The sequence below is a fragment of the Ambystoma mexicanum genome, chromosome 6p, assembly GCF_040938575.1.
Source record: "Ambystoma mexicanum isolate Mex_15411 chromosome 6p, UKY_AmexF1_1, whole genome shotgun sequence".
NCBI classification, from domain to species: Eukaryota; Metazoa; Chordata; class Amphibia; order Caudata; family Ambystomatidae; genus Ambystoma; species Ambystoma mexicanum.
In genome coordinates, this window is record NC_090935.1 from 644,711,957 (window position 1) to 644,739,104 (window position 27,148).

At 48.2% G+C, this 27,148-nt stretch overlaps 1 long non-coding RNA gene across 1 annotated transcript in view; it reads right to left on the reverse strand.

Moving 5' to 3' along the window:
* Nucleotides 1-1,343: 1,343 nt before the first annotated feature.
* Nucleotides 1,344-27,148, reverse strand: part of LOC138510956 (uncharacterized) — a 63,088-nt gene continuing 37,283 nt past the window's right edge. Inside the window, exon 2 of the long non-coding RNA XR_011280494.1 lies at nt 1,344-2,104. This is a non-coding gene — a long non-coding RNA (uncharacterized lncRNA). The remainder of the gene's footprint in view (nt 2,105-27,148) is intronic.

Below are 27,148 nucleotides of genomic sequence, written 5' to 3' on the forward strand. Positions count from 1 at the left end.
GGTAACCTCAAGCAGCAGCACTCTTCCCTTTCTGAAAACAGCAGAGAAAACATCAAAAGTGGGCTAGTAACTCATCCTCAACTTTGACAGTGCCCACAACAACCATCCGGTACCAGCCTGCACCTGCGAATCCCAGTTCTTTTGAGCATTGTGTCCTTGGATGAGCCGTGCAGACCAACATAAGCAATGAATATCGTCGAAAACATGTTTTTCCAGTAAAATGCTGCCAATGATGCTGAAAATCTGTGTAAAATATCCATTATGGCTTATAGTGCCATATTATAGCTCAAACATTACATTCCACCCTTAGATATTTGACTACTATAGCCCAGTGGCATTGGAGTCGGTCTCTAAAACTGATGAAACATCATAACTAAGTTGTGAACGCATTAACTAAAAAAGAAACCAGCAACTATAATAGCTAGCAATACACAAATGGAAGCAAAGGCGTAACGCAGGGTACCCCCAATATCCGGAATCCACAAAATTAGCCAGTCCCACCAATTACCAGTATGATCTTGAGACACTTGGGATATCAAGTCTGTCAAACCTTGAACATGGCTTTCAATGGATTGTGAATGATCACTTAGATTAATACAACGCATACCCTTCAACTGCGTTACAACCCAGGTTATGTTTCAGCAACAAATAATCAATGGCAGCTGGGTTTGCAAAGCTGCCTTTCTAATCATTTTGCTATCAAGAAGCCACTCCTCTAACGCCTGAGAAGTGTGATTGAGTCCTTTCACTACTAATCATGCTAATTTGATGAAAGATGTATAGCCCACAGCAGCTAAACCCCAAACTCCCACTAATGAATAGGCCAGCGCTAATACCTCGGCCTCTGATAACAAGTGCACATCACAATTTGGGGATAGCCCTGCAGATTCGAAAATTGATCTTTTGCTTCAATATACTGCTGGGTGTAAAGGAAGCATCATTAATCCTAATCGGGTTAAGGCACATGGACATCGAGGAATGTTAGCCGGAATGTATGTGTATGTGATGTTGCCACATGAAAAAAGCCATTCCGTTGGAAGTTTCACATGATTTAGATGACTGGCAGCTACCACTGTGTAAAGGCACACAATTTCTTCTCAAACGCTGTTTGATTTTTCTGTTCAGTTATGTTCAGCTAGAGAAAGGAGTATTGGTGCAAACCAAATGTTAGAAAAAGTGGATATATAATATTTTAGCTGTTATTAGAAATGAGATTAGAGGTGCAGGGGAGGAATTGTGATCCTGGCACAAAACCACCACATAATACAGAGAAGAAATGACTGTCCAAAATTGGCATCCTACTGTCCCCTGCACACTATCGAATCAAAAAACGACATATCAAGTTGATTTTTGTAAAATATTGTATTTTTGATTTATAAACAAAACGGTGTATATTTTGTATTCAAAGCGAAGTAGAATTAGCAGTCCGTTTTCTGTGGCTGACACGTTTCGAGGACAGACTCCTCTTCTTCTAGAGCCTTAACGGACTTAATATCGAATTCCAATTAGGATCTCTCTTGTTCTCAAGCCCACTCTAGTCTTCTCAGATGCCTAGGTAAAGTCCAGCCAGATGGCGGTGCGCCCAACCTACTACAATTGCAGTCGGGGTACGTGTGGTCCTACTAAGCGTCTGAGATCATTGAGATTATAGGTTAAAATTTGTGACAGATTTCTCCATTTGCGATTTGTTTCTTGGCACTGCTTCTAAACAGGTAGTTAGCAAAGCTTCTGCATGATGCACGTCAGTTAGTCAGAAATGTGAAATGTTTAAAACTTGCCGTGCTAGATATCTCCACATGTTCTCCGTTTGGGCAATCATCCGTGAACATTTTTGCTGCCCTAAGGACATCTCTTGCACAGCCAACATCAATGTTGTTTGTGGTCGCACCTGACGTGTGCTTCCCATTCAACGAATCCCGTTCTTGGGTCTGGCTGTTTTCTTGGCATCGGCATTGGGCTGCTTTTGGAAATCATTTATCATCATCATCAGACTCCAATGGATCACTGGCACAGATGTGACATTTCGCTTCGGTTGCAGCATGCCATTTAACTCTCCCGAACGGAGTCCATTTAGTTCCACAATTACACCAGCCCAACACAGGATCTACAGAGCAAACCCAGAAATGAGATATTAGTGTTGATAATCACTCTCCGAAGTAACATTTCTCTGTGGCACATACTGCAATTTTTCCATGCAAGGTTCCTTTACTAAGGCTACGTGGTTCTTGCCTGAAGCAGTTACATCCGCGGGCACAGGTGGGCCACTTGGTCTTTTGACCCACACTTTGGCACCCGGTACCATGCTGTCTGAAGAGCCAAAACCACGATAATCACAAGTAGTTAACACTGTGGGGGGCTCCCAGTTTTTGATCATGGACAACTTAACTGGGACAATAATCAGTTGGGCTGCTCGATCGCCCTTATGAATTGGTAACGCTTGGTCTCCACTGTTCATTAAAATGTCTTTGATTTCTCCTTGGTAATTGGCATCTATGGCCCCTCCTAGCACTTGAATGACTTTCAATGCTAATCCTGATTTGGGGGCAATCCATCCCATATATTCTGGTGGAATGTGTGCTCCAATCCCTGTTTCAATCACAATGATCCCTCTTGGGTGTAACCTGATCTCTTCATGAGAATGCAAGTCTACCCCTAATGATTCTGGGGTTGCTCGGTAGGGAGCTAAAGAACCCGGTGTAATTTCCTAGTACATTAAAGTCTCTCTAGCTGAATTGGGTTGAATCTGTAAAGCAAGAGTCATTAATCGCAGCAATGGGGTCCCATGGTTATTCACTGGTCTATTATTCAACACCTGTACCACATCAAACACGCGATCCTGCCAGCCTGCTAAACTTCCATTGCCAGATTTGTGCAGCTGTTCTTTCAACAACCCATTCATTCTCTCAATCACACCTGATGCCTCTGGGTGGTAAGGGACGTGGTACACCCACTCAAAGCTCCTTTCCTGACAATATTCCTGAATCAGTTTGCCTTTAAAGTGTGACCCATTGTCACTTTGAATTTGCATCGGTATACCCCAATACATCGGAATCTGATCTAACAACTTAATGGTTTTCAGTTTTGTAGCGTGTTTACACAGCAATACCCTCAAATATCCAGAGTATGTGTCCACAATGGTGCATGCATACTGACAGCCTTTGCTGATTGGCATAGGACCATTATAATCAATCTGCCAGAATTTGCCTGGTAACCTTCCTCTTTGCCACGTACCCTGGACAATTTGAGGGATGGGTCTATGCTGTTGGTGTTGACACACTGTACATTGAAAAATGATTGTTTTCACTACCTCTAAAGGGATACTGATCCCTCAAGCTTGTACCCACATGACAGTATCTTTTTCTCCAAGTTGCCCACATTTTTGGTGAGCCCACTTTGCCAGACCCTCCAAATCCTACTCCTAAGCCTATGCATCCACAGATGAAATCTTGGTGTGTTCATCTGCTACAGAATGAAACCAATGTTCTAATGAATCTGTAGCACAATGTGCATCTACATGATAACATAGTGACTTATGTTATGTTACTTTGCATTTATATAGTGCCTTATGTACCATTGGTATGGTCTCAAGGCGCTGGTAGATTGAACGCCCTCGGGAACCGAAGTTCGGGTCAGTAGAGAGGATAGAGAGAGTCAAAAGGTGCATGTGAGCACTGAATATGTGTGCAGCTGGTGTGGCATTCGTATGATAGCTGCTTCTTAGCGGTCGGTGTGGAGGTTGAGAGATCAAGAATATGTGTTCATTCTGGCAGGTTGTTATCCAGACCGATTTTGGCTGCGTTAGGCCTGAGGAGAAATGCCTAGGCTGGAGGGTGTGTAACCAGCAGTGTTTAGTTAGACTGATGGGGAGTATAAGGCAAATGATGGTATGAGAACAGCTATACCGAATGGTGTCATAGTATCGCTGTGTTCTATTTGACTGGTGGTGTAAAGAAGAGAGTAAGCGTGGAGGTGTGAATATGGTGGTTTACATTAGGTGAATCACTCCCAATAGCTGCATGTACTCCATTCGTTCCAAGTACTCCGACCATTTCAAGCACTCCAGACCGTTCCTTTCAATGCTCTTTTAAAAGTTCCATGTAAGTCACGCCATTCTGTGCATTCCAATCTGCTTCATGTATTCCAATTTCGTCCAAGCACTCGCATCATTCCATGCATTCGCATCCGTTTCGTGCATTCGCATCCGTGCATTCAACCGTTTCAAGCACTCCAACCAATTTATGCACTGCTCCTTTCATTCGTTCTAGCCACGTTATCCTTTCTCCATGCATTATTCATCCACATACATCATCTTCACACGTTCCATCCACTTAACTGGTTCCATCCATTTTGCACGATCAATTTACTTAACCCGTTTCACCCACTTCACTGGTTACACCCACTTTACCCGTTCGATCCACATATTTCACCTGTTCGATCCACATACTTCAACCGTTCGATCCACATACTTCACCCGATTCCATCCACATACTTCACCCGATTTCATCGACATGCTTCACCCATTCCATATACATGCTTCACCCATTTCATATACATGCTTCACCCGCTCCATCCACATACTTCACCCTTTCCGTCCACCCTGTTCACCCGTTCCATCCTGTTCACCCGTTCCACTCTGTTCACCCATTCCACCCTGTTCGTTCGTTACACCCCGTTCGTCCGTTACACCCAGTTCGTCCGTTCCACCCAGTTCATCCGTTCCATCCACTTCATCCGTTCCACCCAGTTCTTCCATTCCACTCACATACCTCGTCTGTTTCAACCTCATACTTCCTCCGTTCCATCCATTTCATCCGTTCCATCCAGTTCCTCCGTTCCACTCGCATACCTCACCTGTTCCAACCTCATACTTCCTCCGTTCCAAGCACATTTTCCATTTGACCCACCCACTTCACCCGTTCCATCCACATACTTCAATCGATCTATTCAGTATATTTGACCCATTTTGTCCACATACTTCATCCGTTCCTTCCTCATACTTTACCCGTCTCGTCCATATACTTTACCCGTCTCGTCCATATACATCACCCATTCTTCCAGATCCATCATCCGTTCTTACCACCCACTTCACCCGTTTCTTTGCCTTCTTACACCCATTCATTCCAACTACATCACCCGTTTGCTCCACACTCGACACCCACTCCGTACTCAACACCCACTCCGCTCTCTACACCCACTCCGCTCTCTACACCCTCTTCGCTCTCTACACCTGCTCCGCTCTCTACACCCGCTCCGCACTCTACACCCGCTCTTTGCTCCGCATTCTACATCTGATCTGCACTCCACACAGCTCCGCAACCGCATCATATCGTACATCCGCTCAACACCTTAAATTTGCTCAACACTCTACACTGGCGCAACACCATCTCGCCCTTCATCTACTCAACACCCTGGATCTGCTCAGCACCCTTCATCCGCTCTATTCTATCATCCACTCGCATCCTACATCCGCACCACTCTCATATCAGCTCCACTGCCTCATTCGCTCCACGGTCTCATCTGTGCCACGCCCTTCTCCGCTCTATGCACTCATCCGCTCTACGCACTCACCCGCTCTACGCACACATTCGCTCTGCGCACTCATCCGTTCTTTACACCAGCTCCGCTCTCTACACCTGCTCTGCTCTCTACACTCTCTCCGCATTCTACACCCGCTCGTTGCTCCGCATTCTACACCTGCTCCTCGCTCTGCATTCTATATCCGATCCGCACTCCACACCCGCACCATATCGTACATCCGCTCAACACACTACATTGGCTCAACACCACCATACCTTACATCTGCTCAACACCCTAAATTTGCTCAACACCACCATACCTTACATCTGCTCAACACCCTAAATGTGCTCAACACTCTACATCTGCTCAACATCATCACGCCCTACATCTACTCAACATCCCAGATCCACTCACATTCGCATTACACTCATATCAGCTCCACGGCCTCATCTGTGCCACACCCTCATCTGCACCACGCCCTCATCTGCTCTACGCACTCACCCACTCTACGCACTCACCCACTCTACGCACTCACCCGCTCTACGCACTCACCCGCTCTACGCACTCACCCGCTCTACGCACTCACACGCTCTACGCACACATTCGCTCTATGCACACATCCGTGCTGCGCACACATCCGCTCTGCGCACTCATCCGCTTTTCGCACTCATTTGCTCAGCGTACTCATCCGCTCTACGCGTTTCATCCGCTCCACCGACTTCATCCGCTCCACTCACTTTGTTCATTCATTCTGCATTATTGGTTCAGCCTATGTCACTTGTCGCATGCATCGATCTGTTCCGTGCTCCCCATCTGTCCCATGCACTACCCCTGTCTCATGTACTTGAATCGTGTGTTCTGTACTTTCCGTTTACAGCATGCACTTATACATTCCATGCCATCTGTCTGTGCACTCATCCGTCTCCTGTATTCATCCTTCCATCTTCTTCATTTTATTCCTTTCATCCCTTTTTGTTCCTTTCTTCGATTGCAACCCATTTCATTTATTTCAACCGCTATACTGCTTTCGTACAACTTATTCTTTTATCCTCTTCACTGCTTTGATCTACTTTATTTAATCTATTCTGTTTGTCCTTTTTAGTTTGCATTGTAGGTTACTACTTTGATTTCTCGGTTGGGTCTTGATGTAGTATTGTTATTTGTTTTATTGTTATTTAAGGTCTAGTAGTTTGGTTTAGTTGGATTGTTGATATCGACTTTATTCCTCATGTCCACATTGATCCTCTTGCCTATAACATTTATTTCGTCAATTTTGTTAATTTCGTCCACTTTACTGCTCTCGCACAACATATTCCTTTTATCTATTTCGCTCGGGTCATGATGCTGCATTGCAATTTATGATCAAGCATTTTGGCAGAGTCATTGCGATGCTGTTATCCAGTTTGAGTTAGTTTGAGTTCGGGTCGGTTTTAGGGGAAGAGCCAAGTTTTCAGTAACTTGCGGAAAGACATGGGCCCTCATTAGGACCCTGGCGTTAAGGGTTTAACGGCGCCGTAAAAGGTGTCCCTTTGCCGGTCTAGACCAGCCGTTAAAGTAGGGGCCCGCAAAGGGACTCTCGAGGTAAGTACGGTACCGCAATTTGCGGTACCGTACTTACTGCCTTCCCCATTCCCATTATGCCAGATGGGGCAAAAATGGGAATGGGGAAGGGCCATGGTGGCATGGGGAATTACCACCCCGCCAACCTTGGAATGGGGTGGTAATTCCCCATTCTGCCATGGCGGACTCTGGCATCGACGATGGTGCTAATAGCACCATGGTTTTCCGCCGGAGTCCTAATGAGGGCCATTAGGTCTTCAGTGAGTCGGATGTGGGGTCGGAATGCGTTCCACAGCGTGGGGGCCAAGGCAGAGAATGATAATACGCCTAACCTGACTGAATTTGTTTTTGGTATGACTAGGAGGCCGGCTGAGCTTGATCTTAGAGTACGTGCAGGGTGATAGGGTTTTAGTTTGTCTTGAAGATATTGAGGTCTGGTTTTATGCAGGGCTCGGTGAGAAATAATTAAGGTTTTCAAAGTCACCCTACGGGCAACCGGAAGCGAGTGCAGGGTTTTGAGGGCTGGGGAGATGTGGTCTCTCGGGCCAAGCAATAGTAGCAGTTTGGCTGCAGCGTTTTGTGCTCTTTGTAGTTTAGTCAGTTGGTAAGCGTGGACTCTGAGGTAGAGGGGGTTAGTGTAGTCCAGTCTTGATATAACAATTGATTGGACCGAAGAGAGTCTGTTGGGAAAGGAGCGGTATGGGAAAATGCGTCTAAGAGTTTTAAGGTGGTAGTGGCAGGACTTTGAGACGTTGTTGACTTGGCGCGAGAGTGTAAGGTCAGAGTCCAGGGTGCAACCAAGGTTTTTTACTGAATTAGAGGGGGTCGGTGAGTTGCCCATGGCAGATGGCCAGGGTAGTGGGTGTAGAAGAAGTTTGGTGTTGCCACATACCATGATTTCGGTTTTGGAGGGGTTTAGCAAGATGTGGTTTGTGGTCATCCAGAGTTCTATGTCGAGGAGGCAGGAAACAAGGTCAGGTCGGCAGTTGGGTTTTGAGTTCAGGAGTTTTAGAATTAGTGGAGTGTCATCGGCGTAGTTGTAGCACAGGATGTTGTGAGGACAAATTATTCGTGGGAGGGTGGCCATGTTGAGATTCAACAGGAAGGCTGATAGGTCTGCTCCTTGTGGAACTCCTGTGCCAACTGGCCGGGGGTGCGAGGAATAGGTGGAGAGTAGGGTTATTTGGTTCCTATATTTGAGGAATGATGCTATCCATTTGAGAGCCGTTCCACGAATTCCTAGGGAGTGGAGGCAGTCGAGGAGGATTGAGTGGTTAATTGTTTCGAAGACGGCGGATAGGTCAAGAAGGATTAATGTGGCGCATCCGGCAGAGTCTGCTGTGTTTTTAAGGTCATCCCAGATTGAGGCTAGGGTGGTTTCAGTTCCGTGTCGGGCTCTGAAACCTGATTGAGCAGGGTCTAGGAGATTGTTGGCTTCGACAAAAGCATTTAGTTGGGAGTAGGCGGTTCGGTTGATGAGTTTTGCAAGGAAACTTGTTTTTGAGATGGGGCGGTAGTTTTTGGGCTCGAGAGGGTCGAGGGAAGGTTTTTTTTTTATTAGAGGTTTGACGTGAACCGTTTTGAATGCGTCGGGAAAAATTCCCGAGGAAAGGGAGTCATTTATGATGGTTCTTGCGATTTTTCTTGCTCAGGTAGATGCGAACATTTCTTTGAGGGTTGTGCCCGGGCAAGGGTCCAGCGGTGAGCCGGGTGGTTTGCTGGCAGAGAGAAGTTTGAGAAATTGGTCAGCTGATATTGGATTAAAGGAGTCGAACATTGGTTAGGTAGTGGTCGCAGGCGGTGGGATGGGTGGTATGGAGGGTGGGTTGCCTGGTGGGTGTAAGAGAGCTAGCTTGTTGGTTAGAGCGTTTGTTCTTTTGAGAGCTGTGGTGTATAAGTGGAGAGAGAGTGAGTTGCACAGCGATTGTGAGGGTGTCAGGCGGTGGTGGTGCATGATGGTTTGGTGAATTCGGTGATGATTTTGTGAAGTTCTTTGCTGGGGTTTTTATAGTTTAGGATTTGGGAGTTGTAATGGGCTTTTTTTGCGTTTCGGATTTCGGCCTTGTACTGATGAAGGTGCTGGGCCAGGGTGGATCTGCTCAGGGGAGTTCTGTCTTTCCGCCATTTGTGTTCTAGGTATTTATATAGTTGTTTACTGGTCTTCAATTCAGGTGTGAACCATCTAGGAAAGAGGCCACGGCGGGCTGATGGTTTGCAGGAGGGAGTGAGTCGCTTTAGAGAGGCGTCGGGGGTTAGTTGATTATTGGGTAGGCAGATAGGCGGGGGAGACTGGAGGAGTGCGTTGGCTAGGTCAGGAAGGATTATTAGTTTTTTTCCGGCATTTGCGTAGGGTCGGAGGTTCAGGTTCGGGTACGGAAAGCGGGTTGGGATAGCGAGTGGTGAAAGAAACAATGAAGTGATCGGACGAGATGATAGCGGTGGGGGGTTTAGATGTATCTGGTTGTGGGAGTGGAAGATGGCATCAAGAGTGTGTCCTTTATAGTGAGTTGAGCCGTTTCTGTTGGATTGGAGGTTAATCGCATCTAGGCCGTCAACCAGAGAGTGTGTCATATGGTTGGTGGGAATGTCGAGCCATATGTTGAAATCTCCTAGAAGGTTGAGGTTGGGATGGTTTAGTTGAAGGGTGGCAATAGTGTCGCAGAGGTTGTTTGAGAATTGTCTGTCGTAGCCAGGGGGTCTGTAGATTATTAGGAAACTGTGGGAGAACGAAGGGGAAAATGATAGTTTAACGAGGAGTGATTTGCAGGAAGGAATGGATGGTTGGTTGTCGATGATTGAGGCATGGAAGTGAGATTTGAAGGCGAATGCTATTCCTCCTCCTCTAGAGGGACGGTTTAGTGGGATGAGGGAGTAGTCTGGGGGGGGAGTCATCAGAGAACCAGGTTTCGGTGATGAAGACCAGGTCTGGTTTGTCAGAGGCGAGGAGGTCAAAGATGCTGTGTCTGTTTTTTGCTACGGATCGGGCATTAAATAGGATGCAATTCACTTTGGTAGAAGAGGTTGATGTCGGAGCCACAGAGATGGGTGGAGGGGGGGAGGGTGGAAACGGGGGAGCGAGAGGTGTGGGGTGGTTGATGGTCGATGGAAAGAGTGGGCGAGGAGAGAAGTTGATGGGTTTTGGGTGGGAGTGGATAGATGCGTGAGTGGGGATGATTTGGTTTGGACCGGGGGATTTGAAGGTGGGGTGTGTTAGGTTAGGAGTTTCAGCTGTAGTGGGTGAGAAATTGAGGGAGAGGGGTTTCAGGTAGGGTGAGGCATGGGTGAGGTTGGCAAAGGGGGGTGATGAGGTGGTGGTTCGAGACAGGGGAGGCGATGAGTGATGAGAGATTGAGGGGGACCAGGTACATTTCCTCTTTAGTGTCTTTGTTACGATTGGTGTGTGCGAGAGGGTAGGGGGGTGAAAGGGGGAGAGGGATGAGGCATCAATTCTTGCTAGGGCTAGGCGTGCAGTTTTTAGGGAGCGGAAGGAGTGTGGTCGGGGGATGATGGTGGGTGTTGATGGGGAAAGCGCAGGGTGCATGATTGCTGGGCAGGGTGTGCTTGGGCGGCTGGTGAGGGGAGCGGGTATGATCATAGTAGGCTGATCAGGTGGGGGGTTCAGAGGAGTAGTGGTCTTAGGGTGGTTGGCTCGCCATCGTGCCCCTCTGGCTTGGTGTTTGGAAAGGGATGGGTAGGGGATGTGGTGGAGGGTGGGATGATTTGGGGAGGGTGGACAGGGGGTAGGCTGTCAGGAAGGGGGGGGGGGGGAGTGCACAGCGGTCGTTTCCGGTAAACCTTTGTGGAATGGGTGCACTCATGGTTAGTAAGTGTGGTACCACTGGGTGAAGATTATTCAAGGTTTCTGGGTTCAACTAAACAGGGATATATTATTTTACGTAGACTAAGTTTTAGGGCCTCATTACACGGATGGCGGTAGGGATTTACCGGTACCGGTAAAATACCGGTACCGGTAAATCCTTACTGCCTTACTACGAGGTCCCTTTGCGGGTTGGGGGATTTAACGCCTGCTTTTTGCAGGCGTTAAAATCCAATCCACTAAGGGACCTCGGAGCTAATTACGGCACCGCAAAATTGCGGTGCCGTAATTAGCGCCTTCCCCATTCCCATAGAGCCCTATGGGGCAGAAATGGGAATGGGGAAGGGCAATGGTGGAAGGGGGATTTACCGCCCCTCCAACCTTGGAATGGGGCGGTAAATCCCCTTTCCGCCAAGGTGGTGCCGGTATTTTACTGGCATGAGCCATGCCGCTAATAGCGCCATGGCTCACCGCCTACCGTGTAATGAGGCCCTTAATGTCCTAATTGCAAACTAGGTGGCACGTATGCCTTTAGGTAGTTTTGAAAAGGAGCTCGACCATAGAATATGCTATTAGTCAGACTATCTAGTTGCAACTACAGCCCCAGTTGCGCTGTTAGGTAGACTTTCTTCTAGCGAGCTTGGAATACAGGTATGCTATTAGGCAGAGTTTCAAATGTAACAACACCCCACATATAGTTTTTAGGTGCTTCTTATAAGTGGAATTTAGGAGGACTTTTAAATGCAGTTATGATACAGGTATGCTATAGGCTGAATTTTCTAAATCCAGTTTTCCAATGCAATTATGACACAGATATGCTATAGGGCAGAGTTTTGATTGCAATTATGACATAGATAAGCTATAGGGCAGACTTTGTAAATGCAATTATGCCACAGATAAGCTCTAGGGTAGACATTCTAAATGCAATTATGATACAGATAAGCTATAGAACGGACTTTCTAGACTTTGGTACAGTGACGCTATTAGGGACACTGTCTTATTCCGCTATGCCAAAGTGGTGGTGTTATATACACTTTAAATTGAACTTTGGACCGAGAAGATATTGGGCACAGTTCTAAGTTCAAGCAAGGCACGCTATTAGGGATATTAGGGACAAGAGAGGGTATTAGGCAACCAAATTCAACTTTGCAGAGAGGAATATTAGGCACACTTCCAAATTCAACTCTGCACAGAGAGGATATTATGCGTACTTCTAGGATCAGTTTTGCACAGAGAGGATATTAGGCACAGTACTAAATTCAACCAGGGCACACTATCAGGCACAGTTCTAAGTTCAGCTTTGCACACAGAGGATACAAGGCACACTTCTAAAGTCAGCCAGGGGACACTATTAGGCACACTTCTAAATTTGACTTTGCACATAGAGGATATTAGGCACACTTCCAAATTCAACTCTGCACAGAGAGGATATTAGGCGTACTTCTAGGATCAGTTTTGCACAGAGAGGATATTAGGCACACTACTAAATTCAACCAGTGCACACTATTAGGCACAGTTCTAAGTTCAGCTTCGCACACAGAGGATACAAGGCACACTTCTAAAGTCAGCCAGGGGACGCTATTAGGCACACTTCTAAATTCGACTTTGCACAGAGAGGATAATAGGCACTCTTCGAAGTCAACCAGGTCACGTCATTAGGTACACTTCTAAAGTCAACCAGGGTATGATATTGGGCACACTTTTCTTTTTTTAACTTTGTTTATTTTAAATCAAGGCAGAATGATAAATGCAGACATTATATGCAAGGGTTATCTCAGCAAGTTGACCCCCAGTCTTTAGACCCCCTCTGTGTCTTCTCTCTCTATCCTCCTCCCTGGGTTATCAGTCCCACAGGCTCTGCGAGCGGGCTCCTCCCGCCCGGGCGGTCCGGCTGGAGCCTCAGCGGTCAGGAATCTTCCTCCGGGCTTGCCTGGTTCGTCAAGATCCAGAGGGCTCTGGCGGGCCTATAGGTCAGGGCGGGGAAGCGCTGGTCGAATTCCAGGACTGGGGCCCAGATGTTCTGAAAGCGGTGTAGCATCCCCGCTCGTGCTGCCGTTACCTTCTCCGCTATCAGAATGTCCCATACTTTGGTCCACCATTGGGCAATGTGGGGGCCTTCCGGGGATTTCCAGGTTCGGGCCACCACCGTTTTCCCTGCCAGTAGGCAGTGAGTCAGTAGTTTCGCTCTGGGTCCGGAGCGCAGGTAGATCCCGGGAATTGGAGCTCCTAACAGGATCGGTTCCGGTTTCGAGGGAATCATTGTTCCGGTAATCAGCGAAATAGACTCTAGACAAGCTTTCCAGAATGGTCGGATATTCGGGCAGTCCCACCACATATGGAAGAAAGAGCCAGGGAGGCCGCATCCTCTCCAGCAAGCGTGGTCTATCTGGGGGTTCATATGGTGGAGTCTGAGGAGCGAATAGTACCATCGCAGCATGATTTTGTATGCGCATTCTCTGTTGGTGATGCAGGTGGATGCGGTATGTGTTTGGGTCCATATGTCCACCCAGGTTTGATCCTCTATCGGGTGTCCTAGGTCCGCTTCCCATTGAGCCATACATCGGGTTCTTGTGGTTAGGAAGTCGCTTAAGAAGCGTCTGTAGAGGGTGGATACGCTGCCGCGAGTCGGAAGGTCTCCTAGGGTGAGTTCCAGGGCAGTGGGAGGACGGGTCGCTGCTTGCAAGGTTTGGGGGTGTGAGCACCAGTGGCGTAGTTGGATGTAAGTAAATCTGTCACATTCCCGAAGTTGGAACTTCTCCTTACATTGGGCGAAAGTGAGCGGTTTCTCCCCAGTATACAGCTGGTCTATGGTTTCTAGCCCACCCTTGGTCCAATTTTGGAAATTGCGGGGATGCATGCCCGGTGCGAACATTGGGTTGAGAAAGACCGGGGAGTGTGGGCTCAGTCCTCTTGGCACTCCCTTTCGTTTCAGCGCCCAGTCCCAAGTGCTAAGGGTGTGTTTGGTCGACAGCAGGAGCTCTCCCCCAGGGGACCTGAGGGGGGGCGGGATGTGTGGCAGAAATCGCAGAGGCAGGGGGGTCCGCGACTGTTCCAGCTCCACCCATCTCGGGCGGTCTGTCGTATTTTGCCAGGCCTGGACCCGGGCCAGTTGGGCTGCCACTCTGTAGGCCTGAAGGTCTGGAACCCCCAGCCCCCCAGTTTGGGACTCCCCAACATAGTTCTGAGAGGGATTCTCACTTTCTTACCTCTCCAGATAAAGTTCAGCATTTTCCTCTGGATCCATCTGAGAATCGGAGTGGGGATTGCCACTGGCAGTGAGGCGCATATGTACAAAAATCTCGGGAGAAGGTTCATCTTGCATGCCGTGATGCGTCCAAGCAGCGAAATCTCCTGGGTCCCCCATCGCTTCAAGTCGCCCTCCAGTTCCTTGAGAAATCGGGGAAAATTGGATTTGTACGTCTCCTTTGGATCAGCCGGAATGTAAACCCCCAAATAGGGGGTGGCGCTCCTTTCCCATACTATCGGGCACATCCTAGTCAGCGGTTCTCGCTCTGCTGGGGTGAGGCCAATGCCCAAGGCGGAAGATTTATCGAAGTTTATGGTGAAGCCCGAGACTTCGCCATAGCTGGTGATTTCGCGAATCGCATGTTCAAGCGATGAGGGGGCTCCGAGATCGTAAGTAAAATGTCATCCGCATATAGGGCAAGTTTATGATGTGAAGGGCCGCTTGTTATGCCCTTGATTTGGTCATTCCGCCTAATTTTTTGTGCGAAGGGCTCCATGGTGAGTGCAAAAAGTAAGGGCGACAGCGGACAGCCCTGCCGAGTCCCGCATGACAAGGGGATTGGAGCCGAGAAGTGGCCGTTGATCCTCAGGCTTGTTGTAGGTCGATCATAGTTGGCCAGCACCATCGTTCGGAACGCCGGTCCGAAGCCGAAGGCCCCTAAAGTGTGTCCCATAAACGTCCAATCCACCCTATCAAACGCCTTGGCTGCATCGAGGGCCACCAGGATTAGTTTTTGGGAGTTCCGGGAGGGAGGTCCACCAGGTTCAGGGTTCTCCGGATATTATCGCCTGCGGTCCGGTGCCGGATAAACCCAGCCTGGTCTGGATGAATGATGTTCGGCAGGATGCGATTCAAGCGGGTCGCCAAAATTTTCGAGTAAATGTTCGCATCTATGTTCAAGAGTGCGATGGGTCTATAAGAAGTTATGCTTCTTGGGTCTTTTCCAGGTTTGGGCAGAAGGATGGTGGTCGATTCCTGCATCGATGGGGTCACCGCCCCCGTTTCCCTGAAGGAGTTGAATAGGGTGGTGAGATGGGGGGTCAGTTGCGACCTGAATAGCTTGTAGAACCTGGTTGAGAAGCCATCCGGGCCAGGGGCCCGTGTTTTGAGAGATTTGATGGCGTCCTCAATTTCCTCCCCCGTGATGGGCTCCTCCAGTTCATCTCTCATTGCGTCGGAGAGCTGGGGCACCTCTGCCTGCCGAAGGTATTCCTTCTGTTGTGCTGGGTTTCGTGGGGCTGCCTTCACGGTTTGGGCCAAGTGCTCAATCGCGAGGCGTTGCTTCTCGGGTTCTGAGTATAGTATGACCCCGTTGGTGTCTCGCAGGCCCATGATCGCGATGCTGCGTCTCTGCTTGGCTAATTTGGCCACCAGGAACCTGTTCGCTTTGTTGCCCTTCGCATAATACGACTGTTTGACCTTCGCCATTAGTTGGGCGGTTTGTTCCGCGTAATGGGCTTCCAGTCTTTTCCGTGCCGTGCGAATGGCCCGTTGTGTTCTGGGGGACCAGCCTTTCTCCTTGTGGAGTGCCTCGGCCTCTCTCAATTCAAGCTCCAGGGCCGTCCGGGTTCGTCGTCTATCTCGATGGTAGGCCGCACCCTGGGCTATCAGGGAGCCCCTGATTACTGCCTTCATGGCGTCCCAGTTGTTTGCTAATGAGGTGTCTGAGGCCGGGTTTTCCACAAAGAAGTTCTTTATTTCCGTTGCGATCTTGTCTCTGGTGGCCATGTCGTTGAGGATTGGGCCGTATAGCATCCATTTGCGCGGGGTGGTGGGGTCAGGGTTCTGAACCCAAAGCTCCAGGAGCACTGGGGTGTGGTCGGAGATCGCTCTTGTGCCGATAGTGACCTTCTTAACTGAAGGGAACGAGTGAGGTGAAATCAGGAATAGGTCAATCCTTGAGAAGGTGCGGTGGACATACGAGTAAAAGGAGAAGTCCTTATCATCAGGGTGAAACACCCGCCATGAGTCTATTATCTCCAGGGTCCTAAAGAGACGAAGGAGGCTGAGTGCTTGGGCGAAGTCACCTGGGGTCGGTGGGTGTGATCGGTCTTTAGTGGGGTCAGGGACCCCGTTGAAGTCCCCACCGACGATCGTTTGGCCCTCCACGAAGTTGGCGAGCGATGTGCCCAAAGCGTCATAAAAATGTGATTGTCCAGAGTTGGGGGCGTATACTGAAACGAGGGTATACAAGTCTCCCAACAGGAGACATTTGATCGCTATAAATCGGCCTTCTGGGCATGTCTTTGTTTCCAGAATCTGTGGGTTCAAGTCTTTCCTGAAGAGAATCGCCGTGCCTCCTTTTTTGCTTGTGCCGGAGGCAAAGAATTGAAGCGGAAATAGCCGAGACCGAAGGCGGGATACATCAGCGGGCAACAGATGGGTCTCTTGAAGCATGGCAATCGCGGCCTCCTCGTCGCAGAGTTTTAATAGAATTGCCTTTCGCTTGTTGGGAGAATTCAAGCCATTAACATTCAGGGAGAGGATCCGAAGCGACTGAAAGTCCTCTGAAGGCTCACTCTCCGTTCCCTGCGTTAGGGGTGGGGGTCCTGGGGTGGAGGTTCAACTGCCATGACTGATGGAAGCACCCACAAAATCATTCTGCACTTGAGGTTTTAACGCGAAATCCCAACGGGGGATCGCAACTTTAACAGGGCGGTAGACCGACTTTGTCAGTACGGTCGTACCTAAGGCCAACAGGGCCAATTGTCCCATACTGTGGGTTCCCAAGGAACAGAAGATGGAAAGTATCCTTGGGGTGGGTATGAGCCATGGGAATGCCCCGCCGTCGTCGTGTACTTAAAAGAGGTTGGCAAGTAGGTAGCGGGTTCTAATTCAGACGAGCATATCTGTGTCCCGGCTAGCTCGTTGACGGAGCCTGGGACCGTGGAGGCGTCCACGTTCATCACTTCTTGTTGTTTCGTTGTATCGACGACCAAGGCGTGCGTTTAGCTTTTGGGGAGGGAGGCGGACCAGGGTTCTCAGTCCCTTCTAAGAGTGGCGTGGGAGGGTCCCGGGGAGCGGTCGAATGCAAGATTTTCTCTGCGTCTTCCAGGTGGCTGATTCGGCGTAGGGTGCCATTATATGTGAATTGAAGAGCTGTCGGGAACAGCCATCTGTAACGGATCTGTTGCTCCTGGAGGAATAATGTCAGAGGCCGAAGTGCTCTTCTTTTCTGGAGCGTGAGTGCCGAAAGGTCCTGGTAAATTTGAAGAGGGGTGCCCTGGAAAGTGATCTCTTCATCTTGGCGGCTGATCGCTGATATCGCTTCTTTCGTTGTAAAGAAGTGGACCCTAGTGATCACGTCTGGAAGGGGGTCCGAATCTGTCCCGCGGCGCTGGCGAAGCCTGTGGGTGCCGTCCAATATGAGCCGAGATTTGTCCAGATCCGGAAGTAGAGCCTCAAAGAAATTTGCCACGTAGTCCGCTAGCTTGTTATCGGGGATGGAGGATGGGATGCCCCGGATGCGGAGATTATTGCGCCGGGCCCTATTTTCGAGATCTTCCTGTTTAAATTCCATGATCTCGCATTTGTGATGCAGGGAATCGATCGATTTTTGCATTTCCCCCAGAGCGGTGGTGTGCTCCTGGGCATGATCTTCGATCTCTCCAAACCTCTGCTCGAGTTCTGTGACTCTCTGATCTGTTTGGTCAACTTTGGTGGCGAGTTCCGAGAGGCAAGCGCGGAACTCAAATTTGATGTCTGCCATGAAGGCTATTAGGTCTCCTTTAGTGGCAAGCTCGCCCCTGTCCTCTTGCTGCTTCTGTGGGGTCAGTTTGGGAGGTTCCTGTTTCTTGGGTTTCTCTGTAGCCGTAAACATGGCGGAGATATCCGTGCCTTTGCTCACTTTTGTTTGTCTCGACATGTTGCTCACGCCAAACAGTTCCAGTCGGGAGACTAGCGGCAAGGCCCAGGACGGTGGGAGATGGCAGCTGGAGAACTCCGTCACCCTGGCCTCCGCTCTGGGTCAGGTGTAGGTGGGTGGGCAGGGGCACCCCAGGAAGGGTGGAACGGGGAGAAGGACTTCGGTAGGGCTGATCCAAGATGGCCGCAGTGGTCCCGACTTGATCTGCAAAGTAGAGAGAGGAGTGGGGACCTGCTCTCGGTAGCAACCCAGGAGGAATCCAGGCTGCCCAACCGAAATCAGGGGATTCTATATTAGGTACCGCTCCCCCTCTCCGGTTCTTCTGCCTCCCAAGGTCCCGCTACCGACAGGTGCGGAGCGTGCTGCTGAGCCCCGGTATGGCGGCCCTCTTAGTTTCGTCCGTCGGGTACGGGAGAGAAGTTCAGCTTCAAATTTCTAGTAGAAGACGGTGTTTAGCCAGGCTATGCCATGTCGGTTCCGGTCGCTGTAGATGGCATTAGCGACACGAAACCCCGCCTAGAACCGCCAGATTTCGACGGCGGCGGCGGACATCCCACGGGCGGCCTCAGAGGAGCGACCACATCCATGGCGCTCCAAGCCACGCCCCCTATTGGGCACACTTTTAAATTCTACCAGGGCAAGCTATTAGGTCCACTTCTAAATTTGACTTTGCACGGAGAGGATATTAGGCACACTTCTAAATTCAACTTTGCACAGAGAGGAAATTAGACACACTTCTAAATTCAGCTTTGCACGGAGAGGATATTAGGGACCGGATTCAATTTTGCACAGAGAGAATATTAGGCACCCTTCTAAATTCAACTTTGCACAGAGAGGAAACTAGGCACACTTCTAAAGTCAACTTTGCACAGAGAGAATATTAGGCACATTTCAACAAGGGGACGCTTCTAGGCACACTTCTAAATTCAACTTTGCACTGAGAGGAAACTAGACACACTTCTAAATTCAACTTTGCACTGAGAGGAACTAGACACACTTCTAAATTCAACTTTGCACTGAGAGGATACTGGGCACCCTTCTAAATTCAACTTTGCACTGAGAGGAAACTAGATGCATTTCTCAATGCTACTTTGCACAGAGATGATATTAGGCACACTTCTAAATTCAACGTTGCGCTGAGAGGGTATTAGGCACACTTCTAAATTCGACTTTACAAAGACAGGAAACTAGACACATTTCTAAATTCAACTTTGCACTGAGAGGAAACTAGACACACTTCTAAATTCAACTTTGCACTGAGAGGAAACTAGACACACTTCTAAATTCAACTTTGCACAGAGACGATATTAGGCACACTTCTAAATTCAACTTTGACTGAGAGGGTATTAGGCACACTTCTAAATTGGACTTTGCGCAGAGAGGAAACTAGACACATTTCTAAATTCAGCTTTGCACTGAGAGGAAACTAGACACACTTCTAAATTCAACTTTGCACTGAGAGGAAACTAGACACACTTCTAAATTTAACTTTGCACAGAGAGAATATTAGGCACCCTTCTAAATGCAACTTTGCACAGAGAGGAAACTAGGCACACTTCTAAGGTCAACTTTGCACATAGAGAATATTAGGCACATTTCAACAAGGGGGCGCTACTAGACACACTTCTACTTTCAACTTTGCACAGAGAGGATACTAGGCACACTTCTAAAGTCAGCAACTTCTAAAGACGCTATCAGACACTTCTAAATTCAACTGTGAATTCCCGCTTTATAAATGCAACTATACCACAGTCATCTTGTAAATGCGAACTACTAAAGGCAATGCTACCGCAACATGAAGATTTTTACAATGGTTTAGCTTCAAGGGTTGAGTGGTAGGGTAGTAGGGCGTGAAGTAATTGCTTCTGTCCCCGCCCTTGCCACACTTACTTATTGTTGGCTTCTTGCTTCTCCTGCGGATACCTGCAGATACGATCAGGAGCTGTCAAAGTGGAGCCGTCCTTTGCCTTGGGTCTGTAGCCGATGGGCTGCCGGGCAGTGGGCTGCTCTGGGAGGACCGGCAATGAGTGGGGATCTTCTTGTCAGGACCAATCAGAGCGGGGGGGGTGGTCCGGGAGGCGGGAGGGCGGCAAACCAGGAAGCGGGTGCGGGGAGGGAGCGGGGAGCACGGAATGGGGGTTTTGGAGCCTGGGGGCTCACAAATCACTACTTTTACTGCAAATTAAGCCAAATCAGCACAATACTACTTACTGGGCAGCCACGAGTGGAAGTGGGGCTCGAGGGCACATGCAGGTCATTAGACCTTGTGAAGCAGGAACTACACACCAACCAGAGCGGGGGGCGGTCCGGGAGGCGGGAGGGTGGCAAACCAGGAAGCGGGTGCGGGGAGGGAGTGAGGAGCACAGACAGGGGGTTTAGGGGCTCACAAAACAATACCTTTACTGCAAATTAAGCCAACTCAGCACAATACTACTTACTGGGCAGCCACGAGTGGTCTTTGTGATAACATTTCCACAATATCTTGCCACAGTTCCTTTCCCCACAACTCTTTTGAATGAATTTCCCATCCATTCTTTTGCCATGTTGGCAGCCACAAAGCCAACCCATTTGCCACCGACCATGAATCTGTGTACAAATGACAATGACCAGGAGTCCCTTGTTTTAACGCTTGGTAAATTGCGTAGAGTTCTGCAAACTTGACTGCTCTTTCCTTTCCCTGATGTGAAAATCTTTTTTGTCTTGGGATTGTATGACACCGCTTTCCAGTATCACTCGGTTCCCACATAGCGAGCCGAGCCATCCGTAAACCAGGCATGCTCTGTCTGCGCTACTGTCAGCTCACTATATTGTACTCCCCATTTTACGGGAGATTCACGTATTTCAGTCACTTCCTGTGGTTTGTAATCTGTGAGTGGTATGTTGCCCACTTGCTCATGTAATTTTGCAGCTGCTCCCTTTCCTGATTTAGCTCTGTCTTGAATGTACCATTTCCACTTGAACATACTGGCTTCTTGAGCGTGTCCTATTCTGTGAGTCTTAGGAGAGTTCAACACTCATTGCATAATCGGGATTTTGGGCCTCATCAATACATCATGCCCCACTGTCATTTGCTCCGTATCAACAAGGGCCCAATAACATGCCAGCAACTGCTTCTCAAACGGAGTGTATGTGTTACCAGCCTCGGGCAATTTATGACTCCAGAATCCCAATGGAAAACGTTTTCTGTCCTGTTTCAGCCACACACTCCAGTTATTATAATTGTCTTGTACAGACACATTTAACTCAACTTCGCCTTCCTTCAATGGCCGCATATCAAGCACCTTCTGCACGGTGTCCTCCCCAACTGAAACTCATATTTCTTTTGTGTCACTTTATAGAGGGGAGCCAGAATCTGCCCTAGATTTGGTATGTGCTGTCTCCAAAACCCAAACAGCCCTATGAACTGCTGAGCTTGTTTTTGGTTCATCGGAGTGGTGAACTCCAGTATTTTCTGTCGGGCCTTTGGCACCATCTCTCGATGCCCATTATGCCACTGAATTCCTAAGAATACTACTGTCTCAGCTGGCCCTTGAATTTTGTTAGGGTCAATCACCACCCTGCTTTCTTCAACCCTTCCATGATGACTTCTAACTGAGTTTGCACGTTTTGCTCATCTTTCCCCTAAATCAAAATATTGTCTATGTAGTGAGAGACTTGTATGTCAGGTTTGGTTTACATGGTATCTTGTTTAAATGTTCTGCCACCAGCCGGTGACAGATGGTCGAGCTATGTATGTACCCCATAGGCAATCTTGTTAAGATGTACTGACACCCGTTCCAAGAAAATTCGAACTGCTCTTGGAACTCCTCAGCAATTGCCACAGAGAAGAATGCATTGGCTAAGTCTACCACTGCATACCAGGTTCCCTCAAACCTTTGGACATTCTCAATCAAAGTAATGGTGTCTGGGACTGCAGGCACTAAAGGAGGAGTGTGTTTATTCAATTTGCGATAATCCACAGTCATCCTACAGCTTTCATCCCCCATTTTACAAAGGCCAAAGTGGATTGTCCCACACTGTAGTAACACTCCTGCCTCAACATACCCTTTGATGGTGTCTGAATGTTCCTTATACCACCGGGAATGTGGTATTGCTTCATCACTACCCACTTGGTTGCCAAAGGCACATGCACCGGCCACATTTGCAATTGGCCTACGGTAACTGGTGTACAAGTCAAAACACTCACTCCAAACTGATAAGGTTTACCTCCAAGTCCCAGAGTTAATCCTTCCAAAATATCAAACTCAGTTATGTACTCTGGTATCGGGACAAACAACACTTGGTATTTCTGTCTTGTCAAATTGCCTATTTTCATCTCCACCCCTGTTTGTAGTGTAGGGGTTTCCTTCCCCCCTAAGTAAAGTGTCTACTTTTAAATCATGTGGAATTTCCATGAATCAAAGAGGCCTCTTCCCCGGTATCAATCGATGCTCGCACCTCTTGTGTATTTTTCCTGGCCCCCAAAAAGTCTTAACATTAACATGAGGTTGATACGAGCAGCAGCAGCCAGAGCTTGGCAGTAATCCTGATCAAATTTTGAATGAGTGTATCCCGACTCTGACTTTAACATGGCACCCCCACCTTCCTCAAATCAGCATATGTTGGCTGGTATGGGGAAGGGATCCCCATCAACCCTTCTTCCTATTCCTCCTCAGGAGGAGCTGAAGGTGAGGTGTCCCTCTGTGGCTTAGTCACCACCTGTCTCTTAACCTGCCCTCTCTTTTTGTATAACTCGTACATTGCCCTTGTTACAGTGCCATCAATTACTTCTTGTGGCACACCATCTTTCAACAAGGCCAAAAACATATCCTTTCTAGAAACTCAGGAGTCTATACTATCTTGCCGCCTACCTTCCGTTCTTCTCTAACAATGCCCCTCTCTCTCTCGTGGCTTATTGTTACGCTCACCTGGTATCCAAGTGCACGCCACTCAGCCCTAGTTGGATGATATGGGCCTCAAACCCTCTCCCCAATCCCTGGATAGTGCCTCCGATGGAAGTTGAGCCTGAAATACAGGAGGGCTGGATTCAAGACTTAGCTGTCTCTGGTACGGTCTCTTCCCACCAGTTGACGTGAAGATTGAGCCTTTGCTGTTTTTAGGTATTGCAGGTTTTGATGATCTGTTATTACAGTGACTGTATGTCTGGCTCCAAGGAGATAATGTCGCCTTGCCTTAAACGCGGATTTAATAGCCAAAAGTTCTTTGTCTGTGATAGCATAGTTCAGCTCTGGAGGTGAACATTTTTGTGACCAGAAGGCCACAGGATGTAGCTGGCCAATTTCAGGGTCCCTTTGTGAGAGAACAGCTCCCAAAGCCATACTGGAGGCATCTGTTTCTACGATGTAAGGGAGGTCTGGACGAGGGTCTCGTAAAACTGGGGCTGAAGTAAATTTTTTCTTAAGCTCTTCGAAAGTCTTCTCTGCTTCTTCGGTCCAAATGAACTTCTTATTGTTTTTTTTCGTAATAGTGATGTAATCGGATGTACAATTTGAGAGAAGTCTGTGATGAATCGGCGGTAAAAGTTTGCAAAACCCAGCATACTCTGAATTCCTTTTAGCGAAGTTGGTGATGGCCAATTAGAATGGCATCTACCTTGTGAATGTCCATTCTGATGCCTTTTGGAGTGAGGATGAAACCAAGGAATTCAACTTCGTTTACATGAAAAAAAGCATTTTTCGAGCTTAGCCTAGAGTGGATGTTGGCCGAGCTTGGTAAGAACAGAGCGGACGTACTTGACATGGTCCTGGTTTGAGGCAGTATATACTAAGATGTCATCTATGTAAACCAAGGCACCAACATCGATTAATTCATGCAAGACATTGTTCATGAAGTACTGGAATTCAGCAGGAGCTTTGCAATGTCCAAAAGGCATTACCTGGTATTCATACAAGCCATATTTGGTACGAAAGACGGTTTACCATTCATCCCCTTTCTTTATTCGAACCAGGTGATTACCCCCTCTATAGTCTAGTTTGGTATAAATATGGGCATCCTTGTCTAATAATTTGGGAATGAGGGGCAGTGGATAATGGTTCTTTATGGTGATCTGGTTTAATGCACGATAGTCGATGCAAGTCCTCAAATCTCCTTCCTTCTTTGGTACAAAGAATAAGGGACTCGCTGCTGGTGATTTAGACGGGCGGATAAACCCATTTGCCAGGTACTGGTCTAGATAGGATTTCAAATGGAGGTTTTCTGGTTCTGTGAGTGCATAGATTCTGACATAATTAATGTGTGCACCAGGTATGAGGTCAATTTGACAGTCGTAGGGCCTGTGTGGTGGTAGCGTATTAGCTTGTTCTTTCTGGAACACATCCTGGAAATCTTGGTATTCACTTGGTAAAGTACTAGTCGCGCCCAGTACTAATGCTGCCGTTCTGGGAGTTGCACATGTGCATAAGTCAGGTTCCTCCTTTTCTTGGTAATAGCAGGTAGGAGCACAGTCATCAGAAAAGACCAGCTTCTTTGCACGCCAATCTATTTGAGGATTGTGAGCTACTAACCATGGCATCCCCAATATTAGTCGGAACTGATCGCCTTGTTGAGATCAAAGGCAATAGATTCTCGGTGTCCGTCCTGGCACAGTAGGGTGAGTGCTGCTGTACATTGGGTTACTGGTCCAGAAGCTATTCTTTTCCCATCCACAGTGGTAACCTTTTCAGTGGTTGACTTTGAACAAAAGGGAAGCCCCATCTCTGCTGGCATTTCTTGATCTATATAATTCCCAACTGTTCCTCTGTCTATGTATGCCTCGACGGCATGCATCCAAGATGGTTGTTGGTGATTGATTAAGATCACTGGTATTGCAAAGTGTGAGGTTGGTGGCTCATTCTTCACACTCGACAAACTGACCTCTACGCTTGCAGAGCTTGGTAGTTTTCTGACTCCTTATTATCTTTTTTCTCTGTGGCCCCTACAATTCTTCTTGGAGGTTTCACTGGGCAATCTTTGAGGAAGTGGCCTGATTTTCTGCAGTATAAACATAGTTGCTGTTGCCTTCTCTTGTTTCTTTCGGTTTTTGTTAATGGGGGTCGCACACCTCTGATTTGCATGGGTTCTACAGTGTTCTCCGATACACGTGAGACATTATCCTTTGACCGAACATACATAGCATGTGTGTCTGATCTAGTCCGGTCTGCCTTTCAGTCTTGTAATCTGTGATCTAGTTGCACAACCAGATTGATGAATTCACTACAGTCTTTAGGTGGGTCAACCACCTGAGCTAGGACGTCCTTCAATACTCCCCGTAGACCTCGATGAAATTGTGTGGTTCTTTTGTTTTGCGGCCACCCAGCTTCAAAGACTAATCTGTTAAAGGTTGCTATATACGTTAACAAGTCTTGATTTCCTTGACGGAGTGATAAAAGTTTGTTGTCTAATGCTTGTTCCTGGGTTTGACGAACAAAGAGTTTCTCCATTTCCCTCTGAAACCCCCCAAAGTCATGTAACAGTGGATCATCTTGACTTACTAAAGGTACTGACCAATCCGCAGCACTACCGCTTAGATATGGCAACACAAGAGCAACCTGCGCCTGGTCGTTGGGGAATGCACCAGGTCCTCGAAGGAAATGAAGACGACACTGATTCATGAACGTAGCATACTTCCTGGGATCACCTGTGAATCGTTCAGGTGGAGCTAAAGGAACTGCTCCAGGAAGAGTTATTTGTACTGGACTGGTTGATGAGGTTGGTGCTTGTGCCGGCGGAATGTTTCCAGGCAATGGGGCTTGTCCTGCCTGTGATTGGAGTAATCGTCTACTGATTACATCGGTACGAGCTTTAGTAACAATCAAATCCCTCCTGAAAGCATTGGTTTCTTGCCTGGCTGAATGTACTTCGGCACGTAACTGTCCCAATAACTGAGCCAATTGGTCAATTTCTGATGTGTCCATGATGCCCAGGTGGATTATGTTATTTAGGCTTTGCGTTCTGTTACGCTCACCTGGTATCCACGGGGACGCCACTAAGCCCTGGTTGGATGATATGCGCCTTGAACCTCTCCCCGATCCCTGGATAGTGCCTCCGATGGAAGTTGAGCCTGAAATACAGGAGGGCCGGATTCAAGACTTAGCTGTCTCTGGTAGGGTCTCTTCCCACCACCCTTGGATTCGAAACCTTCCCTTGGCCCTCTCCTCACCTTAATTCTTTGGAAGGCGTGCTCTCCGTCCTGCTCTTCATGCCAGGGGTGCGTAGTCTCGTGTGGGCGTGAGAGACCAAGTTACTTCACTGGTGTGAGCCCTTTTGAGTGTCTCTAAGGTAGGTCTTGCTGCTTTACAGTCTTTGTACTCGATTCCATTCTTTCCTTCCTTCCTCCTATTGTTATTAACGTCTTATTTCTTCTCTTTAGGTGTGCAAGAGTTTTTGGCATTTTCGTGCGGACTGAAGCTGAGCACGAGCTGTTAAATGAAGGCACGGTGTGCGCGATGCTGTCCGGTAAGTAATGCACGATGAGCGGCACTGTTTTGTCTTGTATATGCTAACCTGTGTCTTGCCCCTTCTTTCGTAGGCCGCGGTTCTCTTCGCGGGTTGGAGTGATGTTTCGGAACGAAGCTGACCAAGAGGCGACTAACCAGGTAAGGCTCTTGTGATTTTCATTGTTCGTGTGGAACCGTGAGTATGCGCTCGCTAATGCTGTTCTTCTCTCTCTCCTTTTCAGGTTGCTGCGTTCCGGGAAGCATGGCGTGCCCAGATGATGTAGTTCGTTGGCTCGGCTGTTCCCAGGTAAGCAGAATCAGGAGCTGACGATGGGCTGAAGACAGGATGCTACTCACAGGTAAGATTCCAATAACGATGTTCTTTTTCTCTCTGCAGGCACGCTGTTCCAAGAATAGCTGGCATCAACAACAGTGGAGACACGACTGGACACAGTGAGCGTTACGCTGCAAACAGCAGAATAACGTGAAGCATGTTCTGCTGTTTGGGTGTGGTTTAAATAGTCTTCAAGTAAAGTAGTCCAGGTAAAGTAGTCCCAGGCCAGCCACACCCTAAACACTATACCGCATAGCTCAGTTCTTGGTAACTGAGCTATGTGAGTGCCTCCTGTTGACTGCAGCCCCCAAGAAAGTAGTTCCACGTAAAATAGTCCCAACCTAAAGGTGTTCTCAATAGTGATTATGAGCCTAGTGCCAAAGGTGCCAGGACT